Raw genomic sequence first — 11908 nt, 5'->3', positions numbered from 1 at the left:
TTATTAAATAATCATATTTTATCTTTTACCCTACTTTTTTATATAATAATTTTAATTTATATCCTATTTTTTCTTAGTAATACTGCAAGTATATTCTTCATATTGTTAGTGTGTGACATTATGAAAAGATGACAAAAGATACAATTTATCCAAACATTATATCTATCAAATAATACAATACAATAGAACACATTATGAAACAATATATAACAACCATCCAAATAAGCCCTTAAGTGCTAACATGTCATATTCTATTTTCACATCACTCACAAATTTATGAATATACTCAAAATTTGAAACAAATAAAGACCTTCCATATTTATATACAAACACATTGTGTACACAAATAAAGGTTATTGGGAGGCTTTCGTGCTTTTGGGGGTGGGGGTGGTGGTGGGGTGGTGGCGGCAAAGCTAGGGATGCGGATAAGTTCAACTGAACCCCTTTTTCTGAAAAATCGCACTATATATATAATGCCAAATTTATTTATTTTTACGTATATATAATAATTTATGATTTTTTTTGATTTTTTCGTGTATTTATTTTTTATATTTTGAATTTTTTATTGAAATTTTTGGCTCCGCTACTACGTAGGATGGGAAAATGCTCAAATGGCCACGAGACAACAAATACTATATTGTTTCTTAGTACTTTCTAAAACAATTGGTTTCTTTAGTATTTTCATAGTCTTTCTTTTTGTAGTAGAGACACTTTGCTCTATTCATGTTGTTTCTGTTGTATTTTCTTCTCGTGCTTTAGTACAATTTCTTCTGTTTCCCAACGGCCCACAAATAATATAAACAAACAAAAAATGTCTAGGCTTTTAAAGTCCACATAAAATGTATATTCATTTATGAACTTCAATTTTTCATTTATACTACTAAATGGTACAATCATTTAATTTTAGGCAGTTACGATTTTAACGATAACAAAAATTGTCCGTCCTTATAATTTAAAATTTTATATTCGCCTCCAAGAGAAAATAAACAACATAGTCTAATATCAATAAATTTCTTTTTACAATTTAAATTCACAGATTAATTACATCGACCGTGTTGCATCATTTAAAAAAAAACTTTTGGCATATTTATCTGTTGTAACTAATAATCATGAATTTGATATTTTAAAGAGATTTACCTATTGATATCCTCAGTACAATTGATAGTATATTTTTTTTAAAATTTATAATATATGTAACCTATCTTAAAAATAGATAATTACATGATCAAATCACTTATAACATACTTTATTCGTTCTAATTGAAACTCCACATGATTCATCTATTTCCTTTCACTTTCTCGTCTCTCATCTTGTCTTTACCATGTTATTATAATTAATTAAATTTGATGTAATCCTAAATTTTTGTTCATCCAAGATGGTTCATAAATATAAGATTTGGAGCTAATTATCCATTTTACTACTAAAGTTTTTAGTTTCTCATTATGAGTATTAAAAGAGTTCATCACCCTTGGCTTCTAACTATGAGTTTGTAATATATTAATTTTCAAACATATTCTTTTAATTATGTGATTTTCTAAGAAATTTTATATACATGGATTTGGGGTACATACACAATGTGTGTACCCTAAGATTAGTATAAAAAATATTGATATATAAATTCCGTATTTGTCATTGCTCTAATCTAAAATTAAAAATCAAAAGGAGAGAAAAAGAAAAAATGTTCCCATTCATATAATTAAGTGGGCATTTGGACATAAAATTGTGAAATTTCAGAAAAAAGTAATTTTTTTATTTAAGTGAAAATGATATTTAAAAATTAGAGCTGTGTTTGGACATGAATATACTTTGGAGCTATTTTTTTAATTTTTGTGAGTGATTTTAAGTAAAAATTTGAAAAATAATTTTTTGGAATTTTCTAAATTTTCGAAAAATTTCTAAATTCAACTTCAAGTGAAATTTGAAATTTCCATGGCCAAAGAATGTGAAAAAATTATGGTCCAACGGGACCTAAACACTTGCAATACACAGAAAAAGTTTGTTGGGAGGTTTTCTTACTTTTGAGACCACAAATACATTGTATTACTCCCTCTATTTTAAAAAGATTGGTATTATTTTTTTCTTAGTCTGTTTTAAAAAAGATTTGTACCTTTCAAAAAGATTGGCACTATGACAGGTTTCAGACCACAAAATTTTACAGTCATATAAATGTTATTGTTTATTTAAAATACATATGCTAAAAGTCTTCACTTCTCTATTAAACATTGTGTCAAGTCAAATTAAGAAAATCCTTTTGAAACGGAGAGAGTATAATTTACTTTTAAGACAATTGGTTTCTTTAGTATTTTCGAGTAACTTTCATGATTTTTGTTTTTGTAGCACAGACACTTGCTAGCTATTCATGTAGTTTCTGTTGTATTTTCTCCACGTGATTAGTACAATTTCTCTTGTTTCCCAACGGCCCACAATGAAAACAAACAAAGAAAAATTGTCCTTGCCATAGCAATTATTAGGCATAGGGTTTTAAGGTAATTAAGGAAAATAAAAATATTTTCATATATTTAATTACAAGAATCCCGTCGAATTTAAAAATAGATCTTAAAATCAGGGACGGAGCTAGAGTGTCAGAAGCGAATTTGGCCGAACTCAATAGCTCTAGTTCGAACTCTGTATTTGTCAGAAAAAAATTCATTAAATTTATATAAATTATTAATTTAAAATTCAATAACTTAAAACGATTAGAATCCCGAACCCATAAGATTAAAATTTTGGCCCTGCCTCTGCTTATATCTCTGCAAAATCAAGATTGAATTTAAAAGAAAATTGGTGGGTTCTAATAGGAGCATATATAACCATGGTGAGTGAATTATAAGTATAGCACAAAATTAAGGATTTAAGTTATATATGCTAAGGGGTCGTTTGGTTCGAAGACATGTCATGCTGGGATTAGTTATGTTGAGATTGGTTATACTGAAATTAATTATGTTGAGATTAGTTATCCAGGTATTATTTCTTATTTACTATTTGGTATGTTGTATTAATCCCGAAATTGTCAATTTTACTGCTTTATCCTGAGATAACTTATAGTGGGTTTATTCCACTGCAACTTGATAGGATGAACGAGTCCCTCAATAAACCTCTTCACCCTCTCTCTCGGTAGGAAGCAGAAGAATAGCATGACGGGCTAAATCCACAAAGCAGGTCTCGTACTGGGTGACTGACATGCTGCCCTGCTGGAGGCGCTCGAATTGCCTGCAGTAGCTCTCTCTTTGTATGGTAGGAAGGAACTTCTCAAGAAATATATGAGAGAACTGGTCCCAAGTAAGAGCATGCGACCCAACTGGTCTGGTAAATACATAATCCTTCCACCATCTTTTGGCGGAACCCGTCATCTAAAATACATGAAAGTCGACCCCGTTGGTCTCAACTATACCCATGTTCCGCAACACCTCATGGCAACGGTCAAGATAATTCTGTGGGTCCTCAGAAGATTCTCCACTGAAGTAATCTAGGAAGAGCTTGGTAAACTTGTCCAATTTCAATAAGCCCTCAGAAGACATGGCATGACCATCACTGGCCTGTGCCGCAACATCTGGCTAAACTACCCCAACTGGCTGAGCTACTGGAGTCTGTTACTAAGAAAGAACTGAAATAAATGAAATAATCTAAAGTATAAATGCGGAAAAGAAAACTGCCAAACGTCTATTACAAATCCTTGAACTTGGTTTCACTAGTGCACGAGCAACTAGAATAATACATACAAGGGTTTGAAACAAATACAGAGCTGTCTGAATGAAAATACACAGCTAAATAAGGAAGAGAAGGGGACTCCTCAAGTCTCTGCTGAGCTGATCAATCCAAGCACGCTAATAGCCGCCGCTGGGATTGACTCCAAAATCTGCACAAGAAGTACAGAGTGTAGTATAAGTACAACCGATCCATGTACTTTGTAAGTGTCGAGCCTAACCTCGACGAAGTAGTGACGAGGCTAAGGCGGGTCACCTACACTACAACCTAGACGCAGTATATAATAATGACAGAAAAATGAAAATACGGAGCATGATAAAATGGTCAACTGAAAATAATAACTACAACCTCAAGAAGAAACCAACGTCGTCCAGAATTACCAATTCTTAACATTTCAAATAAGAACACCAAAAACCAAACACAACTCAAGAAAAGGAAACACATAGATTGTTGTGGCGCGCAACCCGATCCCACCGTACAACACAAAATCCTCCCTTATTTCATCGTAATAACATCAATAACAGAGATAATATAAATAAATATGTTGCGGCGCACAACCCGATCCCACCATATAACAATACTAGTATCATAGTCACCCTTATTTCACCATATCAATCTACCCTTATTTCACCTGTTACAGCGCACAACTCGATCCTGCCGTACAGTACGAATTCACCCTTATTCCACCATATCAATCCACCCTTATCACACTTGCTGCGGTGTGCAGCCCGATCCCACCATATCAGTACCAAGTACCCAATGTGCACAGTCAAATCAACAGTTCAAGCCACAAAAACCCTTATGATCAATAAATACCAAACTGAACCAAAAAGGAAAACTTGTACAATATGAATCTACACAAGTAATACTACACAGTGAGACCAATCAGTAATTGAAAAATTAGAAGGTGCAAGTAAGTCAATTTAAGCAAATAGTAGGGAATCATGAAACTGTGGAAAAAGTTAACATCATTCACATGAGAAGATATTGATTAACAAGTAGCAATTAAGCATGAAAAGCATTTTGAGCATATAACAGTAAGGAAATAATTAAGAAAAAGTGGAAAATCAGGGAAAACAGATAATTCGGTGGCATATAAGCACTCTTCACCTCGCATATACGCTGCTCACATAAAATTCACATAACACATAGTCCGAGGGTTCCTAATTCCCTCAAGTCAAGGTTAGACACAACACTTACCTCACCCCGCAGACAATTCAAAGCTCTACCAGGGCCTTTCTGTGATGACCCAAAAGGTCATCACTTGTTTTAGAAATAAATTTGGTGTTCCGAGGCTTTAAAAAAACCTCTTTCAGTATCACTTTGATTTGCGTGCGCAGTCCGAGCGCGTAGCCGGAAAGCCATTATGTGAAAATCTATGAAAAATGATGAATTTTTCCTTTAAAATGCATTTAAGTTGACTTCGGTCAATATTTTAGGTAAACGGACCTGAACCCGTAATTTGACGGTCCCGGAGGGTCCGTAGGATAATATGGGACTTGGGCGTATGCCCGGAATCGAATTCCAAGGTCCCAAGCCCGAGAAATGAAATTTTAAAGAAAATTATTTTCTGGAATATTTATGAGTTTTTAGAAATGAGATGTGTTTAAAATTTGATGGTACCGGGACCGTTTTCTGGTTCTAGAGCTTAGTGCAACTCTTATATATGGTTTAAGTCGAGTCTGTGAAATTTGATAAGAAACGGACTTGAAATGACGTGAATCAGACCGTATTTGAGAAAATTGGAAAATTTGATGTTCTTAAGTGATTTCATGATTTTGATGCCAAATTCATAGTTGTTGATGTTATTTTGGTGATTTGAATGCACGAGCAAGTTCGTATGATGGTTTTAGGTTGGTGTGCATGTTTGGTTTGGAGCCTCAAGGGCTCGGGTGAGTTTTGGATAGGCGTCAGAGTGTTTTTGGACTTAGAAATCTGGTGTATCTACTGTTTTCTGGTGTCCAGGCTTTTACACTATGCGAACCCGTGGTAACCCACGTGAACGCACAACACAAATTGGGAAGGGGGCAGGTTTGCACTATGCAAACGCATAGACCTGGGTGCGAATGCGGAGCTTTGGGAATTTGCTCTACGCGAACGCACCAGGTCAGTCGCGAACACATAGAGTAGGAATGAGTCTGGGGGCTGGGTAGTTTTAACTCTATGCGAACACGAAGGTCAGGGGAGGGGAAACCTATGCGATCGCATAGGCTTTGTCGCGATCGCATAGCCTATTTTTGCCCAGTCTTTTAAAACAATAGCAAAACGGGATTCTTCAAAATTTTCATAACTCTTTCACTTAAACTCGAACTTGGGCGATTTTTGAAGAGGGATTTCACCACAAAACCATAGGTATGTATTCTTAAACTCGTTTTCTTCAATTTCTATTAACACCCATTAGATTTCTAGGCCTAAATCATGTTCTTAAGGGTAGAAAATTAGGGATATGGGTAGAGTTAGGTCTTTTTGAATAATTGGATTTTAGACCTCGTTTTGGGGCCGGATTTCGAAACTAATTACATATTCGGGCTCATGGGTGAATGGGTGATCGAGTTTTGGTTCGAACCTCGTGTTTTGACCAAGCGGGCCTGGGTTCGATTTTTGACTTTTTGGAGAAAATGATAGAAAACCTATAATTAAGCATTATGTATGAATTCTTTTGCATTTATTGATGTTGTTAAATCAATTTGGACTAGATACGAGTTGTTTGGAGGCGAATTCTAAAGGAAAAGCGATGTTTGAGGCTTGAGTTGGCCGTAGAAGTTCGAGGTAAGTGTTTGGTCTAACCTTAGCTTGAGGGATTAGGAGTTGAGTCCTATTTGCTATGTGTTATTTGTTGAGTACGACGTATAGGCATGGTAACGAGTATCTATACGTTGGTGTCAAGCATGTCCGTGAGTCTTAAATAGAAATTGTTGTGTTCTTAATAAGTACTACAAATGCCTAAGTTGTTGATTTTCTGTGTTGGACAAGAATTATGATTATTCTCGTGAAAGTTGCTTATGGTTGAGTATTGGTGCTAGTTGAGGTTTCTTTTGTGAAGTTAAATGTTGGAACAAGTTTGGTTACAACTGACTCCCTTGCCAGGACGTATTTACTTATATTGTCGATTCCCTTGCCGGGATAGTGTTGTTTTCTTATTGTTCCCTTGCAGGGACTCTTTTCTTGTGATTGGTGTTGAATTGTATATTGGGATCGGGTTGCACGCCGCAATAATATTATATTTGGATCGGGTTGCACGCCGCAACAATATTATATTTGGATCGGATTGCACGCCACAATAATATTATATTTGGATCAGGTTGCACGCCGCAACAACATTATAATTGGATCGGGTAGCATGCCGCAACAGTATTTTTATGATTTGGATCGGGTTGCGCGCCGCAACAATAAATGATAAAAGTGATTATTGATTGGTTACAGTTTCCTTATTCCTTCTGCCGAAAATTTTAGATTGTTCTTTATGCTTTTCTCCTGAGTTACTGTTGGTAAATGATATTCCCCCGCAGCATGCCCCCCTCCCATCCTTAATTGTATATTACTGTTTTATTTTTCGTTGTATATGATATAACTGCATAGATTTATTTGGTAGTCTGGTCCTAACCTCGTCACTACTTTGCCAAGGTTAGGCTAGACACTTATAACATATGGGGTTGGTTGTGCTGATACTATACTCTGCATTGTGTGCAGATCCCGGAGCAGCAACATTCTGACCTTAGTTTGGGTGGCTACCTTCAGTCCAGTTGGAGATTCTGAGGTAGTCCTGCAGGCGTCCGCAGGCCCTGGTGTCCCCCTCCTTCCCTTCATCCTGTTTCATTTACATATTTCAGAAACAATGTATTATTTATCTTTCAGACTTTATTTGTAGTACTCCTAGACCGTCTGTGAAGCTGTGACTCCACTTCTGGGTAGATTTTGTTTAAGAATCATGTTGGAACTATTTAAATGGTTTAATTGTTCTTCCGATTGTTTTAAATTTCCGTTGTTTATAATTGTTGTTTCACACTTGTTAAAGAATTAAAATTAGAAGAAAAGTAATTTGTTCAAACAGTTGTCTTGCCTAGCTTTCATTAGTAAGCGCCATCATGACTCCCGAGGGTGGGAAATCTGGGTCGTGACACTTTCCCCTAGAATCCGTCTCCAAACCACTCGTATCTAACCACAATTAACTCAATAAGATTAAATATTGCTAAAGAAATCAATTACAATGCATAAATTTAGATTTCCCAAATTTTTTCCCAAAAACTTAAAAATCGATCCCGGGCCCGCTTGGTCAAAATCCGAGGTTCGGACCAAAATACATTTACCCATTCACCCCCGAGCCTGATCATATAATTAGTTTCAGAATCCGACCTCAATTTGAGGTCTAAATCCCTAATTTGCAAAACCTCCTCAATTCTTCCTAAATCCCTAGTTTTCTACCATGGAAGAGCAAAGATTAGGGCTAGGAATTCAAGAATGATGTTAGAAATGGAAGAAAATGAGTTAAAGAGTACAAACCTATGAATTGGTGTTGAGTTTTCTCTTCAAAATCGCACCTAGGCCTAGGGGTGTGCATTCGAATCGGTTTATCGATAAATCGAATCGATTATTTGTTATCGGTTTATCGATTTATCGATTTCGATTTCGAAATTTTCCTTATCGAGTTATCAATTTCGATTTCGATTTTGTCCTCTTCGATTATCGGTTTGTCGATAAACCGATAAGATATACTAAAAAGATATTTTTTTTCTTTTTTACCCTTATTCTATAATACTCTTTCCTTTACCCTAAGTCCCTAACCCTATTATTTCCTCTACCACATTTAAAGATCAAGGGAATGAAGTTCAAATTAATGGAAAACAGAATTAGTCGTGATGGTGTATTTTGTTTTGTTTTTTATACCGTTGGAGTGTTGGTGGCATACATTTGATCCCTTACTTTAGTTTTGTTGCATGTGCTTGTTGACACAATTTTTATGTTATAAACGGTGTTCGTCTTATTTTAGCTTCTTTTTGTCCATATTAGTTAGACGTGTTTATAGCGATATACTTTTCGTGGAATCCCACAAATTTTCTTATTGGTGTAATCGATAACCGAATCGATAAGCCCCCAAAATCGATAAATCGAAATCGAAAAAATTGAAACCTTATTGAAACGATAACGATAAGCATATGTACAAATCGATAATCGATAAGTAATTATCGATAAGGGTCAAAATCGAATCAATAAATCGAATGCACACCCCTACCTAGACCGAGCTCTAATGGAAGGGTTATGAAAAATGGGAGAACTCCCGTTTTTGAAATGTTTCAAGGTTTGGGCGTCAGGCCTTCTTCGCATTCGCGAAGGGTTTGATGCGTTTGCGAAGGCTGCTCCCCCTGGCCTTCGCGTTCGCGAGCCAGTGCTCGTGTTCCTGATGAAGATATGGCTGACCCCTCCCCCAGGTCCCTTAAAGCTACGCGTTCGCGAGGTGCTGGCCGCATTCGCGAAGGGTAAGGCCCTCATCGCTCTGCATTCACGCCCCAGCCTTCGCGTTCGCAAAAAAGATAATCTCCCCCAACCTAGTTCACTCTTCGCGTTCGCGAGAGTACCTTCGTGAACACGAAGAAGAACACACCAGATAATAACTGAAGCACAAAAAACCAGATTTCTAAGTTCAAATCACTCTATAGCTTATCTGAAACTCACCCGAGCCCTCAGGACTCCAAACCAAACATGCACACAAGTCCAAAAATATCATACGAACTTGCTCACACGATCAAATCGCCAAAATAACACCTAGAACTACGAATTGAACACCAAATCTAATGAAATTTTCAAGAAAACTTTAAAACTTCTATTTTCACCACCGAGCGCCCGAATCACGTCAAACCAACTCCGTTTCTTACCAAATTTCACAGACAAGTCATAAATACTATAATAGACATGTACTGGGCTCTAAAATCAAAATATGGACTTGGTATCAACAAGGCCAAACATCAGTCCATTCTTAAAAATCATTAAACTTTCAAACTTTCAATAAAAATCAATAACTCGAGCTAGGGACCTCCGAATTCGATTCCGGGCATACGCCCATGTCACATATTTCGATATGGACTCACTGTGACCGTCAAAATACAAATCCGGGTCCATTTACCTAAAACGTTGACCAAAGTCTACTCAAATAAATTTTTAAGGCAAAATTCTTATTTTTATCAGTTTTAAACATATAAGCCTTCCGGATCAACACCCGGACTGTGCACGCAAATCGAGGAAGGCTAAAGTAAGGTTTTGAAGACTTTAAAACACAGAATAAGGCTCTAAAACATAAGATGACCTATCGGGTCATCACATTCTCCACCTCAAAAATAACTGTTCGTCCTTGAACGGACATAAACGCTAAACGCTATAACAAGCCAACAAAAGAATAATCAATATCCCGCTGTGGCATGCAACCCGATCCCATACTGTCACTCAATATCAAGCTCTCAGCCTCACTCAATCATCACTCTCCAGTTTCACACATACGGGATCAAAGTGCCATGATACTAGCCCAAACAATGATATGATGTGCCAAATAACAGTAATCGAGACTAAGGCATGATATAATATGCATGAACAGGACTGAGTACAGAATATCAATGAAGCTAATGATATGATAGTAGGAAACGATCTCTCGGGTCTCAAAAGTGTCGGCGCGAGCCTTAACATGATAAGTAGCACGATTTACAGCACATTAATTTAATCACATAATCGCAACACAGATATCAGGAAGAAAGAGTCACTAGGCGGTGCCATGGAATGATCCAGGACGCAATTCTCACGGTGCACGCCCACACGTCCATCACTTCACATTGCATCACCTCAATAGCAATCATATAACATATAGTTCGTGGTTTCGAACCCTCAGAACTAAGTTTGGAAGCATTACTTACCTCGAACCAAGCCAATTCCTACTCCGTTACGCCCTTGCCTCTCGAATCGGCCTCCAAACGTCTCGAATCTAACCAAAAGCAATGCAACGCCATCAATATAGGCCAAGGAATCAATTTCAAACGAAAAACTATCAATTCAAACCAAAATCCTGAAATTCATTCAAACCCGGCCCCCGAGCCCACGTCTCGAAATCCGACAAAAATTACAAAACTATAAACTCCTTTCACTCCCGAGTCTATATATACCAAAATCATCAAAATCCGACTTCAAATGGTCCCTCAAATCCTCAATCAAAACTCTTCAAAACTCAAGCCCTAACCCCTTCAACTTCTTCCCAAATTCCCACTAATTCCATGATTAAACAGTAGAAAAATCATCACAAACACAAATAATAAAGCCCAAGTAACTTACCCCACCAAAAATCCTTGATTCCTCTTGAAAATTGCTGCCCAAAGCTCAAATTCTGGCCAAAAATGGTGAAGAATGAACAAAAATTCGCGAAGGAGCCTTTATATACATTCTGCTCGGCACTTTCGCATCTGCGGTCCCCATTACGCATCTACGGGTAGCAGTTGCGCAAACTTTTTAGCTTCTGCGGAATCTCATTAAAAGGGCATTTTCGCTTCTGCGGTTGCCTGACCACACCTACGGTCATCGTAGATGCGGGGACCAAACCGGACCAACGACCACTACTGCGCACATGCGCTATATAACCGCTTATGCGGACCTCCCCAATCCGCAGGTGCGGAAATGACAGAAGTAGCAACTTCAGCTACTCAAAGCAAGTTCCAATCCTTCCGTTAACCATCCGAATTCATCCCGAGGCCCTCGGGACCTCAACCAAAAATACCAACAAGTCATATACCACAAATCAAACTTATTCAAACCTTCGGAACACTAAAAACGACATCAAAACACTAAATCACCCTCGGATTCAAGTCTAAGAACCTTTAAACTTCCAAATTCCAAAAACGATGCCGAAACCTATCAAACCTCGTCCGAATGACCTGAAATTTTGCACACACATCACAAATGACGATACTGACCTACTCCAATTTTCAGAATTCCATTCCGACCCCGATATCAAAATTTTCATTACCGACAGAGAAACGCCAAATTTTCAATTTCGCCAATTCAAGCCTAATTCTACCACGGACCTCCAAATCACATTCCGGATGCGCTCCCAAGTCCAAAATCACCTAACATAACTAACCAAATCACAAAAATCCAAATCCGAGATCGACTACTAAAAAGTCAAACTTGGTCAAACCTTTCAAATTTAAAGCTTCAAGCTGAGAATCATTCT

The sequence above is a fragment of the Nicotiana sylvestris genome, chromosome 12, assembly GCF_000393655.2.
Source record: "Nicotiana sylvestris chromosome 12, ASM39365v2, whole genome shotgun sequence".
Lineage (NCBI taxonomy): Eukaryota > Viridiplantae > Streptophyta > Magnoliopsida > Solanales > Solanaceae > Nicotiana > Nicotiana sylvestris.
This window is presented reverse-complemented; position numbering follows the sequence as displayed.